At 46.0% G+C, this 16,550-nt stretch overlaps 1 long non-coding RNA gene across 1 annotated transcript; it reads left to right on the top strand.

The window, feature by feature from the left end:
• The first annotated feature begins 940 nt into the window (after positions 1-940).
• On the top strand, positions 941-8,979 carry LOC128853475 (uncharacterized). Its single transcript, XR_008452017.1, has 4 exons — positions 941-1,287; positions 3,544-4,031; positions 4,299-4,361; positions 5,084-8,979. It is a non-coding gene; the product is annotated as an uncharacterized LOC128853475 (long non-coding RNA).
• Positions 8,980-16,550: the final 7,571 nt, after the last annotated feature.

Here is a 16,550-nt window from a genome sequence, read left to right on the forward strand (position 1 = left end):
ACCTCCTCACTATCATGGTACTTATTTAAGAGGGCCAAGAAGAGCAAATGGCTGAGTGGGGCGTGGGGGGGGAATAATGCTGGCAAGGAGGCTACTGCCAGGCTCAGAGTCAGTGTCAGGACCAGAGTGAGGGTTAGGACCCGTGTCAGTACCAGAATTAGAGTCGGGGTCAGGGCCAGTGCCAAGATCAGGGGTCAAAGCCAGAGCCAGGGCTAGAGGCAACACCAGGAACAGGGCTGGGAGCAGGGGCAGGGCCAGGCGCAGGCACAGAATCAGAGCCAGGACAAGGGTCAAGAACAGGACAAGGACCAGGATCAAATCCAAAGCCAGGGTCAGAGTCAGAATCAGGACCAGCACCAGGGCCAAGACCAAGGTCAGAGTCAGGGCCAGGACAAGTGTCAGGGCCATGGCCAGGATCAGGACCAGGACCAAATCCAGGGCCAGGGTCATGAAGGAAGGAAGAAGTCATTACGAATAATAATAAGAATCAAATCTTGACCAGCTTGCAGTAAGAAAGAATGTGATTGTAACAGGAGCCTAGCCTGTTTACTAGTTGAAACAAGGGAAGTCCCCCAGTAGAAACAAAGGACAGACCTGAGCTGCCAAGAGGACACAATGAGAAGACCATCAGAGGATTCTGAAGACACAAAGGAGCCTTGATGTGCATTCAAGAATGGGTGATAATGAGTTTCTATGGATGTTTAACCAATATTTCCTGAATACATAACCAGTGTTTCTTGGAATCTATATGAATGTGTAACTAGTATAAATGTCCTGTAACAATCCTCAATGGTCACACACATTAGGTGAAATGATTCCCTGCGTGTCTGACATCGTATTATGTATTAAAGCAACACCTGCTTAATAATCAAATTGTCATTGATTATTGAGTTTGGCCTTTTTCACGGCATCAGTCATAGGCAAGACCAGTGCAGTGCCAGAGCCAGGACCGGGACGAGGGTCACAAGCAGGAGCAGGACCAGCGCCAGGACTCGGCGAGAGCCAGCTTCAGGACCCGGACCAGGACCAGGGACAAGCTCGCGGCCGCGACCTGCGCCTCCGCGCGGCACTTCCGCCCTGACCCGCCCACGTGACAGCCCGCCCGCGCGGGCCTCCCTGCCCACGTGACACCAGCAGCCCCGCCCACCGAGGAGGGTGGGGACGGTTTCCGCGGCAACCGCTGCGGCGTCTTCCGCCTTCCTCCCCGCTCAACGGCGAGGGGTGAGCGGCACACGACGGCGCGTCGGGGGAAGGCGAAGCCGGGGTCTGCCCTGCCGTGGACACCTGGTGAGGGCAAGCGGCCCCTTTTATCGCGGGGGGCGCCCCTACACCTTCTCCGGCTGCGGTCGCCTGCGCTCCTCTTGCTGCCTCCCCTGCCCCGTAGTCCCTGCTTCCCTTTCATAGAATCATAGAACGGTTTGGGTTGGAAGGGACCCTAAAGATCATCCAGTTCCAACCCCCCTGCCACGGGCAGGGACATCCCACTAGATCAGGCTGCCCAAGGCCCCATGCAACCTGGCCTTGAACACCTCCAGGGATGGGGCAGCCACAGTTTCCCTGGGCAACCCGTGCCAGTGCCTCACCAACCTCAGCGTGAAGAAATTCCTCCTTATGAGCAGTCTAAATATGCCCCTCTCCAGTTTATACCCATTGCCCCTTGCCCTATCACTACAAGCCTTTGTAAACAGTCCCTCCCCAGCTTTCCTGTAGCCCCTTAAGGTACTGGATGGTCGCTATAAGATGTCCCTGGAACCTTCTCTTCTCCAGGCTGAACAAGCCCAACTCTCTCAGCCTGTCCTTGTATGGAAGGTGCTCCAGCCCTCCGATCATCTTTGTAGCCTTCCTCTGGACCTGTTCCAACAGTTCCATATCCTCCTTATGTTGAGGATTCCAGAACTGGACACAGTACTCCAGATGAGGTCTCACAAGAGAGGAATAGAGGGGCAGAATCCCCTCCCTTGCCCTGCTGGCCGTGCTTCTTTTGATGCAGCTCAGGACACGTTTGCCCTTCTGGGCTGCGAGCGCACATTGCCGGCTCATGTTGAGCTTCTCATTGACCAGCACCCCTAAGTCCTTCTCTGCAGGGCTGCTCTCAATCACATCATCCCCCATCGTGTACTGAAATCAGGGATTGCCCTCACCTTGCACTTGTTAAACCTCTTGATGTTCTCACAGGCCCACTTCTCCAGTCTGTCCAGGTCCCTCTGGATGACATCCTGTCTTTCTGGTGTGACAGCTGCACCACTTAGCTTGGTGTCATCCACAAATTTGCTGAGGATGCACTCAATCTCACTGTCTATATAATTGATGAAGATTTTAAACAGCACTGTCCCCAGCAGCCACCTTCCCAATTGCAGCGAAGGGTGAGGGTGATACTGAGAATGCCTGCAAATAAACTTTCTAAGACTCGTTTTGAAGTGTTAGAAAGCAAGCATCCTTTAATCAGGCCCACGCAACACAAGGCAGTGATCTATGTCAATTGCGTGCAACCAGACAGGAGCTGGGGATGGAATAGATTTCCCACTTACATGTATGTGTATAAATATTCCCAGAAAAATTATGCATGTTCTATTACTGTTAAAGGATTAATCTTAATATTATTTAACTTCACAATAGTCAAAACTCTTGTTGATTTGGAGCTGGCTCCAGCTCTTTGCTTGACCTTGCCTTTGAGAGAGGGAAAGACTCCAAACAGAGGTAATTACAAAAGAAGAAACATCTGTTCAGCACAGATCATACTGAACACAAGATGGTATAATCTCCAAAGAATGAACAATAGCTGGAAGAACGCTGTCTGAAAAGAAAACATGCACTCAGAGAAAGGAAGTGTGCTATCAGAGAATCATTCTGTCTAACTTTCAAAAACTACAATTACTTAGATGAAACCTAACTCTACCTTAGCTTAAATAAAAAATATTTCACTTTTTGTAATAGTAACTACTTCTTGTATCAAGGCTCATGTACCCCCAGCCAGCCTCCCCCCTGCCCACCCTGCTTCAGGCAATGCAGCTGCAACCAGGAATCCCAAAAGCAGCAAGGGGCTGACGTGGCTCCTGCCTCCTCTGCTCTAAGGAGTCACACTTAAAATCCACCAAGAGTCAATAAGCAAGGACTGAACACAGGTGCAGAGACTGCATTGCTCAGAACAGGTGTGAAGGCTTGGGCCTGGGCTTAGATGGAGTCCCTGGGCTCATGGGCAGAGGGTGTGGGTGGAACCTGTCACAGAAATTGGAGCAAAGATGCCCAGGGAAGTTGTGGCTGCCCCCTCCCTGGTAATGTTCAGGGCCAGGTTGGATGGGGCCTTGGGCAGCCTGGTCTGGTTAGGAGGTGTCCCTGCCCGTGGCAGAGAGATTGGAACTGGATGGTCTTTAAGGTTCCTTCCAACCCAAACCATTCTGTTGTTCTATGATTCTATGATTCTAATTAGTGCTGGCTGTAAGGGTGACTGAAACATGTTTGCGGAAGGATACAATGATGTCATGCATCTGGTCTGCAAGGCTACATGTTAAACATTCTTTGTTCTTTCTTTGTTAAATATTTTAGCAAGAGCCTAGTGATCATTCAGTATCTGAAGTGAAGGGATCTAGCATACCACCAGCTGGTGAACTGTCTGAGGACCCAACACCTACAGTTGAATCCCCACCATCACTGGATGACCCACCTGGAATTGAAACACCAGCATCTGCTACCCAGCCATCTGTAGTGGAATTGCCAGTGTCTGCAGCCCAGCTGATTGTTGAGAACCATCGAGTTCTGAGGACCAGATACCTGTTGTTAAGTTTCCTGCATCCAGGAAAAACTCACGTAAGATAGGATTACTTGTGGGTGAACCGCCAGATTTCAAAGTCAAGATGTACACATCTGATTCCACGCAGGCTGGTGATAAAATACCTGAGGCTGGGTCGTCAGCAACTGTAGCCAAGCCAACAGAGGCTACATGTGAAACATCGGAGCAGCCAATGGTATATGAAGACCCCTTTGAAGTCTCCATTAATTACATGGAGAAACATAATATTCTGCAAATTTTTCAGGTGAAGTATATATTTCCCTTCTCCCTCCAGAGGCTTGCTTGGGAGCTTGGGCCTAAAGTTAGCTTGGACCAAATTATTCCTTCACTGACCTCTTCTGCTTTCTTAAGGGTAAACATAGGAAAAAGAATTGAAAAGGACCCTTAATCATCTTTGGGGATTGAAAGAGATACTTGCTTTTTAAAATGCAGCTAGTGTTGGAACAGAAAGTACAGCCACCCATCTACCCCAGGATCAATACTTTTTTCCTTCTATCTGTCTCTAATTCAGGAGATCACAGAAAAATTGGTGTACCAGAAGCCTGATGACCCCTTGCAGTTCATATTGCTGCAGGTAAGGTGACTTGCTGGGGCTTAGCAAGGACTATCTCTTAGGGCCACAGAAGAAAATTGGCTTTGCTGAGCACACGAGAAACGTGATCAACTGTTTCTTTCATTGTATGTCTGCTCACTTGGGAGGCAGAGAAGCACAGGGCATGAGCAGAGTGCCCTGAGGTGCAAGGAACCACGTGTGCCCTAAAAGGAGAGGGAGAAGAAGTATGGAAGAGTGGGTGTGTGGAAGAGACAGGTGTAAGGGGTGGATAGGGTAGATGTAACTCGTAGGACTGTTATCTGAGAGGTGAGGGAAGCTTAGGGACGGAGGTAGGGCCGCTCTATGACCCTCTGAACTCTCTTCAGCTCCCTCTGTCCCACAGCGGGAGGGAACACTTTTCCTGCCCACACACCTCTACTCAAATCTGTCTGCTGATCCTGCAGGGTATTAAAAAAGGAAATTCAAAGTTCATGGAATGAGGTGATAGTTTGTGAGTGAGTCAGAAGAAGTGTGCGGAGCTTCTTGAGGAAAGGAGGTTAGAGAAAGGAGAGAAGACAGAGAAAAAGAGAGTCTTTCCCTTCACTGCCCTCTAGCCAGGGGGCTAGATTTGCTATTTTGTGATTTGCTGCTGGGCTCATGCCATATGAATGCAGAACCTGCAGAGGAATGGCAAGGTCAGTTCTGGGCACCAGTACCAAGGGAATAGGCTGCCAAATGACCCTTTTCCTTTTTCTTTTGCCCAGGTGCAGTCTATGATAAATGCCAGGCAGGCAAAAATGGAGGGAATATTACAGGAGAATGAAGACACAGAGGTGTTTCTGAAAGAGGTCCCAAGCACTCCTTTTGTCCCCTACGCACCTTGAAATTGTGGTATTAAATGGAGACTCCACAGCACCATGCTTTTGTAATGATTGGAAGTAACTCGGAATAGGTTTGCCTGTATCTCCATTTCCTGTATTTTTCTGTTCTGAATGCTTGTACTTCCCCTTGGGTTTAAATCCTGTGGCCAAGTATTGGTTTGAAGCACAAACTCAAATCTTAAAGGGTACATGGACCTGCATGCACGTGGCACATCTTGAAGAGGAAGATATGCTTAACTTCTATGCAGCCTCTTCACACAAATGCATAAATCCCACATTTAGACCACGCCTAGACTCTGCTTTCCTGCGCAGAGAAACCTCACATCTCAGACAATGCAAGCACAAAAGCAAGTAGAATTAAAAAGCAGCCCTGGACAACCCACAGTCCTCTCTTTGTTTCACGCTGTATTTACAGCTTATTATCTCCAGCAATGCAGCATCACCAATGCCTATCTAATAATTTGAGAGGCTGGATCTGTGGCTTTCCTGCTGCACCCAGGGCCTCTTTGATGCAAGAAGCAGCCTCTCTGCCTCTTCCACACACCGAGCACATCTGTCTCACCCATAACCATCCCTGCTGGATTCCAATCACTCTGTTTTTTGGGGTTGACCTGCTAGTATCATTGCAACTGCAGTGTATATTTTGATAAACAGAACAGTAAAGCAACAATTGCATGCGCCCACTGTTGCTTCAGAAGACTTTGGCGCTCAGGAATGTGGGAGATGAATAAAACTAACCAAACCCGAGCATGGGTAGCCCAGGGAATTCAGAGTCAAGTTCCACTTTGCAAACACATCATTTGAACTGCTTTTGATTCTCAAAACACTTCTTACAATCCTCATTTTTGTTCTATCCAAATGTCTGTTTCCACCCTGTAACGAAACTTTGTGGGTTTTTTTGTTTTTTTTGTTTTTTTTTTTTTTTTGGTCTCTTGCCTGAAGATTATTGAAAATGTGCAACAGAGCGTACTGTTTTTTTGGCTTCATTTAACATGTATGTTCAGTAGATGCCAGAAAGTTTTTTTTGTCACTACAGATTTTCTCTTTTTTAGGCAAGTGCTCTAATTTCATGACCGGTGGTAGTGTATTCCCAAATGACTGTTTCTGTGCCTGTGAAGAGAGGACCATAGAAACTTATCTTTCATCTATCTATTTTCAGCTAAAAGTCTGATGATAAGGTTGCGTGGTAATGTACAGCAGAGCTTGGGCCCAAAAAGTCTGGGAATAACAGAGGCAAGTATTTGGCATACTAATTCTGTGTTTGAGAAGAGTTGCCTTTCTAGCTAAGGTCTTTAAAAAGGACCAGTTAACTCATGTGTTTCCAGGTTAAAGGCAGGTAAGCAGCCCTGTCATTCATAGGGCAGGAAAGTTTTCAAGGTCATTTTGATTCAAAAGATGGCTCAAGATTCAGATAAAATCTTCATGGGTTTTATAGGAGATTTGATGTAGACATAGGCATCTAGGTCCCACTGAAGCAGTGAGGTGCTTTTGAAAGCCCTACTTATCTTCAGCAACTGGAAGAACTGGACACCTAATGAAACAGAGAGACTGATTGTTTTTCAGCCCGATGTGTTTTTGGTCAAGAATTTATAAACAGCCCTGTGCATATGTGTCCTGTGAATGTAAGGGAAGTGCTAACACACCTCTGTAAAACAGGAACTGCATGGAAGATGAAGATAGTGGCTGAAGCCTTTTCATCTCTATAATAGTCACTTGTCAGCATGCTTTCCCAAAAGATGGAGAAGTTGGCATGTCTTTGAATTTTGTTGTAAGACAGGACTAGGGTGCTTTGGGGTACAGCCTTAACTGTGAATTTCCTGCTTCTGACATTTGTGTATTGTATTTTGTTGTTCTCTTTTATTTATGAAAAACTTCTGGCTTATAATATGTTCTTGGACTAAAGGTGTGTGCCCCCAATTTCTTGTCAGCATTTAGGGAGTTATGCAAAGAAAAGTCCTTGATTCCTCTTTCAGATAAGTTGAGGTGAGCTAGAAAGTAGTCTTACAGATGACAGAAGTTTTACAAAAGAGGCCCTAACCTGTGTTCCTTGGCAATCTCAGGGTCAAAATTTTCTTTTGGTGACCTGTCCACCTTGTCTTATGATAATGAAATTGCTTTGTGGTAGCAAGAAGTTCTCTCCAGTGCACGTAGAAGGGAGCAGCTGTCTTTTCTATTTCTCAGGACTGAGGGCCCTCTCCTTTGAGGAGCAGCAGTTGTACAGAACTGAATGAGGCTGTATTCAGGACAGCAGTGTGGACCTGGAGTTGGCATGTGTAGGTAGCAAGAGTCTGCAATAGGCTAAGGATGATTATTCAGCTTTCACAATACTAGTGGTCAGTAGACCAGCTCTGAGCAAGGGCTTTGAGAAGAAATCTTGGGGAACTCATCATGAGATGAGGAGAAATTTCACTTCTTTCTCCTCAGGCCTCTCAGATTATTAGATTATGTTTTGAACTGCATTTTTTTTAAAAGAAAAATACCCAGGTTATTAGTTTTATGAAAACAAAATAACATCCTCCAGAAGGTGTGCAGATTATTTTGTTTAAGCTAGTGACACACAGCTGTCCTTTTATATTTTCTTCAGAGTTTTGCTGAAAGATACACAGCTCTAGAAAAATTCTACCACACATTAAGGCACTAATGCACCACTGCTGTTTCTGTGTAGGAAGGCTTTTCTGTGGTGAAGAAAGGGAGAAAAGTTAGACTTAAAATGGAAGTATTTATTTCAGTCTTGATTCCAGAGTGACCGTCCTTTTTCCATATTTTTTTCCCAAACTATTAGATCCATGTTTCTTCTTCATAAGTGGGCATTTATCAACATGACATTAAACTGTCATTAAATTTCTTGCCTTGGGTGCTCTGTAGGAATTAACAGTTCATTGTGTGTAACCAAAACTATTCCATATAAGTCCTTATAGCATGCTTGTCACAGTATATTTGAACACCCTCCAGTAGTGTGCTAAGCAACGTGACTAACATCTGTTGTTTGTTCTTTCTTCTCTCCATGAGGGAGATGTCTGTGCACTGAAGTGCATTCTTTTTAAGAGGGTGTTTTGTTTTTGTTACCCACACCTGTGTATTGCTGTGTGCTTTTAACAGATAAGGATAAGTCATGGAGTAGAAGGTGGGGAGCTTGAAGGTAGTTTGCAGTTCCCAAGGGTGTTTCCTCTGTGGTTTGAGCTGGGCACAGAGAAAGCAAAGTATTTTCACAGACAAGATTTTTGGTTGATTCATGGACTGGCACAGAAGCATGACATCCAGTTCAGCTGCCAAATAGCATGAACTTATCGTGTACAGGCCATTTCTGTTGCATGAACCTTGTACTCCTCCAGAAGCAGAATGTGGAGGAGCCAACCAGGGAAGTGTACTCATTGTGAAATAAGTGACTCGGATCAAAATATCAATTTCTTTTTCTGCCACCTTTGTACGGAAGTTAAAATTACTCAGATGCCCCAACAAATACTAAAGTTGCCTGGGTTCTGCCTTTAACTCTTAAAAAGAAACAACAAACAAATAATGTCGTAACTGCTGATTAAAGATCCTTGGAAAAGTTCACACAGAGACTGCTCTGCTTCTTAGTGAGGTGGAGGGTGCAAGCGTGATCACTTTTCAATGGCCAGGTACTTATAGCATGAGAACATTTCATTGTGACTCACTGGGTATTAATCATTACTACGTAACACCAATTTTAAGCTAGTTTAAAGCCATTGATTTCAAAGTTTCACAATCGTGTGAAACTTAAAGTACACAGCAGTAGCTATTCAGGATTTGCATGTTTTAAATGGAAGCAATTAATGTCCAGGGAAAGCCAAACAAAGAGCTTACCTCAAGAGAGATCTCAAGCTGAAGACTAGATCATGTAGAAGTGCTTAGAAAGGGAATATACCAGGACAAATTGATAAAACCCTGTCTGATGTGCCTTCTTGTTGTATTCAAGGGAAAGGTTCTCTTGACCTGTTTTTCAGCCAGGTGAAATGCAGAAGAAAAAGAAGAAACTTTCCATTAAGGTCAATATTTTTGCAATATTTTTGCATGCTTTTTTTTTTTTTTTTTTTTTTTTTTTTTTTTTTTTTTTGAGGAGTGGGAGGAACGGGACTGCCTGCATGGACAACATTGACATAGCAGCAGCATCAAAAGTTCATGACCATACCTCAACATACACAAATTAAAAGGGGAACTATGAGCCATTGAGGTGACATGGGTTGGATAAACAGTCTCTTGTCATCTTCTTCTGGGGAAAGGTGGTGGGCTGGAATGTCACTGCAGAAAAGTTGAAGTTAGGCAAAGCAATCCCGAGAGATTTCTATACACATAATTCAAGATGGGAAACTGATTGCAGACACTACAGTAGTTGTTTTGTATTAGAAATGCTTGGTATTAAAAAGAGTGACCCTTTCTCCCCCAAGGCGATCATCTCAATTCCCTATGCAACCCCTCTGACAGGTGAGAAGAGCTCACCCTCCTTTGTCACAGACCTTGCTGGCTTCAAGCCATGTTGGTGGGATATTCATCAGAGTCTGAAGTAAACATTTCACCTGCAGAAAATGGGAGAAACTGCTGGTGTCATTTCATAAACTGCAGTGAAATAATACCAGAGAAGAAACAAACTATGAGATGGACTCACTTGCTTTTTGTGTTGTTACTTTGAGGCTAAAACTAGCCTCCTGTTCATCGTCACTCCCAAAGTGGCAAGAGATGGAGGAACATGGGGCTACACAGGGCTGGATTTAGGAAGATACACAGACATGCAGTGCAGTCGCAAATTTAAAAGGTAGGCAATGTAAGGGAGTGCAACACACAGCTTACACTGGCTGTGAAAACGTCACCATAAACTTACAAGCCTTTAAGATAACCATCTTACTTGGAATCACCTGGTCCAACACTAAAATTCTTGTTATGAACTAGGAGCCAGGAACTATATTAGCGTTAGGGAGTTAGGAAGAACAAGATGTGAGCTCTGTCCTTCCTCCTTCCACACTTCAGCTTATGTCTCAGTATAAAATAGGAAACAGAGGTGAATAAAGACGTGGAATAGCACAACTGTTTGTTAATGGGAAAAATGCAGGTCATACCAGCCCTTGAAGAAAAACAGCTCCTGCTTAGAGGTGATTTTGGTGTTTGGACAGATGAGTAGTCATTAGGGAGGAGGCTATGTTAAAATGCAGGTAAGTGGTCAGAGAGCCAAAGATTTTTAACAATGATTCAAAGTTGCATAAACACCATGAACACCACAGGAATCCCTTTGAAGAGCAGCCTGATGTGTACTCTATTCCGCTACTGTTTTAGCAACCCCTTGGGTCTAGCATAATATCCTGCCTCTTTGCAAGGAGGCTCAGGGAAGAAAAGTGTTTCCAGTTTGCTGAAAACTCACAGTACTGAAAGCAAGTACTGCCTGTTGAAGAATTCAGCTTTTGGACCTGTTGTTTGAATGCTTAGTAGGATAAGAGAGCTTTCTTGAGAGACTCTTTGACCAGGACATAATAATATGATGCTGATAATGCGTTTGAGATAGTGAATGGGAGTGCATATGGGAGAAACTCATCCTGTTTTCCAGAGCAACAGGTCCCTGCTTTTTGCCCTATTAGATATCTAGGTCCTTCAAAATGAAGCTCTTTAGAAAGGTAAGAGCTGTGCAAAGGCCAGCACAACTATAGATAGAACTACTTTTCCTAGTTACCCTTCATAGACCTCCAAGAAATTGTTCATAAACCTTCCTGGCTTATTAAAAAATCGTGTGTTGAAATCTGGCGCTTGAGTAGTAGGTCAAAAAGCATCTTGAAGATGGAGTAAAACTTAACCTTTCCTACGTGTGCCCATGAGAGGGCAGCACAGACCAGCTAAGCCTTCGTTGAAGGCTATTAAGAGGCAGAGAGACTGAACCAAGAGCTGTATCCGGTCGTGGAGCAGCAACAAGTAGAGGGCAAAATGTCAACGTAAAAGGGCTGGATGGCCAAAAGCCCAGCTCCATCTATCACCCTAAAACCTAGGTACAGCAGGGTATGGGGCTGACGAGGTCAAACCTCAGTGCGTGATAGGGTCTGAGTCTCACAGTCTTCTCAGGAAGGTTTCTGATAAGTTACTGAAACCTTATAAAAGAGTTTCAGAGGAAGAATATTCAACAGTGCCTACAGTTCTGTGATAGCAATGAGTCGGTGTGAGACATCAACCACACCCTTACCAATGCAGAGGCTGTCACCCCCAAGAGCGCTATAAACTAGCCCCAGGCATGCATGCTATTTATTTCCATCCCAGTGCTCCTAAGCACCACACCAGCCAACACCCCTCTGGTATTTCCCTTTCCTCCTTCTGCTGAGGCTCTTACCATGCAACCTTGACTTGACTGTCCTCCCTCTTTCAGCGCTCTTGCAAGGTGGATAGTGGAGATGCTGAGATAAATCACACGTATGCTTGCAGCACTTGGCTTACAGCAAGCATGTTGGAAACTCGATAGTGACAGGCAACCGTATGTAGATGGCAGTGCTCCACTGCTAGCCCATTACGGCCTCCCAGATCAGAAACAGCTAATGCAGACGAGGCAAACAGGATGGATTTGGGAGCAATGAGGTGCCTGCAAACACCCTTAAATAATGAGCTGTAACAATTAATGCAAACTAATTTCTTCAGCCCCTTTCAAACAAGCAGTAAAGGTCTGCAAACAAGACCTTCTTTCTACGATTTTGTGGCTTGCAACTGACACATCAGATTTGGGGGTGGAGATTTTTAACTATCAGGAAAAGCAATGCAGTTACAGGTTCCAGACAGAACAGCTTGTTCCCAGTTTGTTAGATGAAACTCTACAGAACCATCAGCACCAAAGGACCGTCACAGAGCCAAGGCCAATGAGGAGCTGGGACCACATACTAGTAGATATAATGACACTGACATCTGCAGTCTCTTTCAGAGTCTAGAAAGATTTTAAATTCACAATCAGGGGCAATATAGAGACACTTTCTAGCAGACCTTCCTTGGACATTGTCAGCCTTTTAAGGGAATTCTCTAAAACACAAGAAGAAAATTTCTGTCTTCTCAAAAGTTTCTTTTCCTGCTATGTATTTTGCAAGATCGCAGGTAATCCTTTGCCCAGGCGCAAGGAGATTTCTAACCTCCCTGTGGTCAGGCTCCTCTTCAGAATGAGTTACCCTGCCCTCTTCTGAAGATGTGATTCAAGAGGAAGCCACATCCCATTTTCTGACTCTTTTACGCCATCAAGGGTGTTGGTTGGGGAGCATTACTCTTGCAGGGCTTGGCTTCCCATCCCCACCAGGACAACCTTCTGCCAGTGGGAGAGGAGCCAGGGCAGAGCTTGACCTCGAGGCTACCCCAGGCTTCTTTTTTTTCCTGCATATACAAAATGTTACCTGTAGGTTGCTGAAAGACCTGGGTGAAATCAGCAGCTCTATGATGCAGATATTTTGGTCTGGGTTTTCTTTTGCAGAAATTAGCCTCAGGCCTGTGATGCGGTTCTCCTGCTAGCTTCCAAGTCAGGAGGGTAAAAGAGGTGTCCTTAGGGGGAGATTTGGGGCCCGAATCTCTCTCCGAGTGTGCAAGAGGACACCTTAAGGGTCTTCTTTATAAACAGTAGTAGAAGCCCATGGCGATTAGCCTTTAATTTGTAATAAATAAATTTCTACTTCTGTCCACTATTTTTCTAAGCCTTTGGGTCAAGGCCACCAAGGAAGGGAGCCACAGCAGCTGGCCTAGTTGTTAGCAGTGTGGTACCGAGATTTACACCATCATGACCAGCCCAAATCTCCCTGGAGAAGCAGTTCCTAGCTTAAATCCAGTTCTTGTACCAGACCAAGCAACTTCCTCCAAGTTGTTTGTCCTTTCTGCTTGCACACTTCTCAGAAGGAGAAGCAGCAGTTTCTTCTGAAGAGTTGAAAGTCCAGATTTTCATGAAATCACAGTAGCTTGGGCTTTATGCAAATACTCAAAACTGTAAGTCTTAAGATCATCAAAATGCAGCCATGGTTATAAGCTCATGAATAAAACTACCCTACCAAATTAGAAAAATAAAGCGTATCCCTCTCCTTCCCCAAAATGTTAAGAGACTCCAATACTTGAGAGTGTGCTTTACAGCACATTTTAGGAATGAAGAGTGCCATATTCATGGGTGGATTATGCATCGCCAAATGCAAAAGGTGAGGTTTACTGGTGTCACAAAGATGCCTGTATCTGGGTTTTCTGCACTGCTCTTCTCCAAGGCATCTGAGGTTTTAGAAAGATGTTACTTACTGCATTCCACGTTATACTAAATATATACATACAGTTCTGCTTTTCATTCTATATGTTTGCAGGCTTAGCTGGAGTGGCCAGCCCAGCGACCTAGCGGTTTACCCTAGCCCACTATAATTAGCCCATGATTGTTGCTAATGGTATGCCATTTGTCTCCCCACACTCAGCACTGTTTAGTAAACAGTTTCAGGGACAGAGTTGCTCTCCCCTGATCTCCCTAGGTGGTGTTCACTTATTTATTTTCCACAGCCCACATTTATTCCTCTTTCTTGAGGCTGAGAATTATAAAAGTGGCAAACAAAGGGTGAAAACATTGCAGAAAGCAGAAGGCAGCTGTAGCAAAAGCCACGACCCTTCTGAGGGGGCAGGAGGCAAGGCTGGCCTGAGGCCAGCCCAGCTGAAGACCTGATGGATATAGCAGACATCTGTCTGCTATGGCCCTCATCCTCGCCCCTCATTCACCAAGACAAGTGAGGAGGTGAAGGGTTTTGGGTGGCAGGCACGAGCCTCAAACCCAAATCTGGCAGAGGGAAGGAAGGTCAAATGCTGGACTGGGAAGAAGCTGTTTACAGCCCTCCCACGGATGCAGAAGCAAAGCAGGTTGGCAGGAATTGGGGTGGGGCCACTGGCAGTGGTGCCCTCAGGTAGAGGTCACTGATCCAACCGTTGAAGTCGGAGACTGCCAGGAAAACCCCTCCACAGCTCCTGCACTCATGGGCAGCACCTGTGCAGCATGCTGTGGCAGGAGGGCTCAGCCTCACCCCCAGCAGTGCTGGCGTGCACAGATGCACGGGCTTGGCCAACACCACTGCCACACTGCTAGGGGTGTCAGATTTTCTGACTGCTCTCTAGCCTCTCTCTCTTAGCCATGAGATCTGCTTTTCCCATGCATCATCACAAATGCAGTTAGGAGCCTTCTGTTCATGGATGGCAGTTGTTCCTCCATGATTCTGGTGTGAGCCAAGCACAGAAATTACTAGTGGGACTCTGCCGCTTTGACCATACAATCCTTTTCCTCTTGTGTGTTCTCTCCCTCCCTAATTCCTCCCTCTCACATTCTCTCATTCTTATGTCATTATTTCCATGGTATGAAGAAAAAAAATTCAAACGATGCAGGAAGGTGAATAAGTATTCTCAGAGGTTAGGAGTCTGGCCAGCCAATTGGAATTACCCACTGCATCTAATCAGACCTTTACAGGACCTTTGTTCTCACGTTGGGTTAACCTCCAGCATCTATCCTGTGCCAATTTTGAAGGAAAAAACAGCATACTGAGTGACAGGTGTGTTCTCCCTTTGTCCTGTCACCCATAGAGCGCTTTGCTGTAGTCAAGAGATAGATCTCCTGAGAAATATCGTTTTCTGCCTCCATCTGAAAATGGGCCAGGCTGTGGCCTCAGCACCTGACCATCCCTCCATCTGAAACCCCACATAGCAGTATGTTGTTGCTCTCAAGCCACCACTTTGCAACAGAGGTGTGCACATATAGAATCAGAGAATCACTAGGTTGGAAAGGACCCATTGGATCATCAAGTCCAACCATTCCTAACAGTCCCTAAACCATGCCCCTCAGTGCCTCATCCACCCGTCCCACAAACACCTCAAGGGAAGGTGACTCGACCACCTCCCTGGGCAGCCTGTTCCAGTGCCCAATGACCCTTTCCGTGAAAAATTTTTTCCTGATGTCCAGCCTGAACCTCCCCTGGCAGAGCTTGAGGCCATTCCCCTTGTCCTGTCCTCAGTCACTTGGAGAAGAGGCCAGCTACCTCCTCTCCACAACCTCCTTTCAGGTAGTTGTAGAGAGTAATAAGGTCTCCCCTCAGCCACCTCTTCTCCAGGCTAAACAACCCCAGCTCTCTCAGCCGCTCCGTAAGACTTGTTCTCCAGCCCCCTCACCAGTTTCGTTGCTTTTCTCTGGACACACTCCAGAGCCTCAACATCCTTCTTGTGGTGAGGGGCCCAGAACTGAACACAGTATTCGAGGTGCGGTCTCACCAGTGCCAAGTACAGAGGGAGAATAACCTCCCTGGACCTGCTGGTCACACCGTTTCTGATACAAGCCAAGATGCCGTTGGCCTTCTTGGCCACCTGGGCACACTGCTGGCTCATGTTAAGTCAGCTGTCAACCAACATCCCCAGGTCCTTCTCCTCTAGGCAGCTTTCTAGCCAGACTTCTCCTACTCTGTAGCACTGTATAAGGTTGTTGTGGAGTTGTGTCTGAATATATGTGAGAAAAGCACATGCATGTGTGGATTTGTACATGTGCGTACACATACATGTGTATGCATGGCTCTGTCAGGAGAGGTATGCACTCCTAAGTCTGTAGCTCTCACAAATGTAAGAGCTTGCACAAATGTATAGGTCTGCCTGTGTAGCAGTGTTGGCAAGTTCCCATCTGAAGTACATCAGCGCAGATGCAGACCTGCAGAGGAGACTAAAGCAGCTGCGGGTAACCCACTGGAAGTACTAATGGTGGCACCGGGGCTTCCCACCCCGTGGTTTGTCAGCCCCACTGCACTCCCTTGCTCAGGCAAGGTCTCTCTCTGACCCTCTGCTCTGCACAAAAACTCATGCAAACTCATTGTCTACCCATAATAAGACGCACCAGAAGAAGTTCAAACAAGAAAGGAAAACCCTGTCCTAACTCTTTCCTTCCCAATACCAAATTGCTCTCTGGATATCACCAAAATATATTCTTACCCAGTAAACCAGATTTAAAACAAGCATTTAGGAGCCAAATGGTGATGGCAGTTTGGGACTGAAAACCACCCTCCACAGCCTTACCTACTCTTCCAGGCCAAATGAGTATTCGCACTATAGCCTGTTTGCAGCTTCCTGGATGGGGCTACAGAGCAGCAAGAGCTCAGCTGCAGCAGGGCCCTCTCCCAAAACCCATTGTCAGTGCTGGTAACTGGTAAGACCATCGACCTCAGTGTCAGCTTCCCCTCCCCTCTCTCCTCCTTCTTCATCTTCTTTTTCCAGATTAGCACTTTCATGCTTGCCACCTCTTCTCTCTCCCTGGTTGAAATGTGATGGGGTGTCTTACCACAGCAGGGCTTGCGCATAATCGCTGCCTTATGACCTGCCAGGCTGTGATATTCAGGAGAAGTGCTGTTTA

This window comes from Cuculus canorus, chromosome 1, assembly GCF_017976375.1.
Source record: "Cuculus canorus isolate bCucCan1 chromosome 1, bCucCan1.pri, whole genome shotgun sequence".
Classification (NCBI taxonomy): domain Eukaryota; kingdom Metazoa; phylum Chordata; class Aves; order Cuculiformes; family Cuculidae; genus Cuculus; species Cuculus canorus.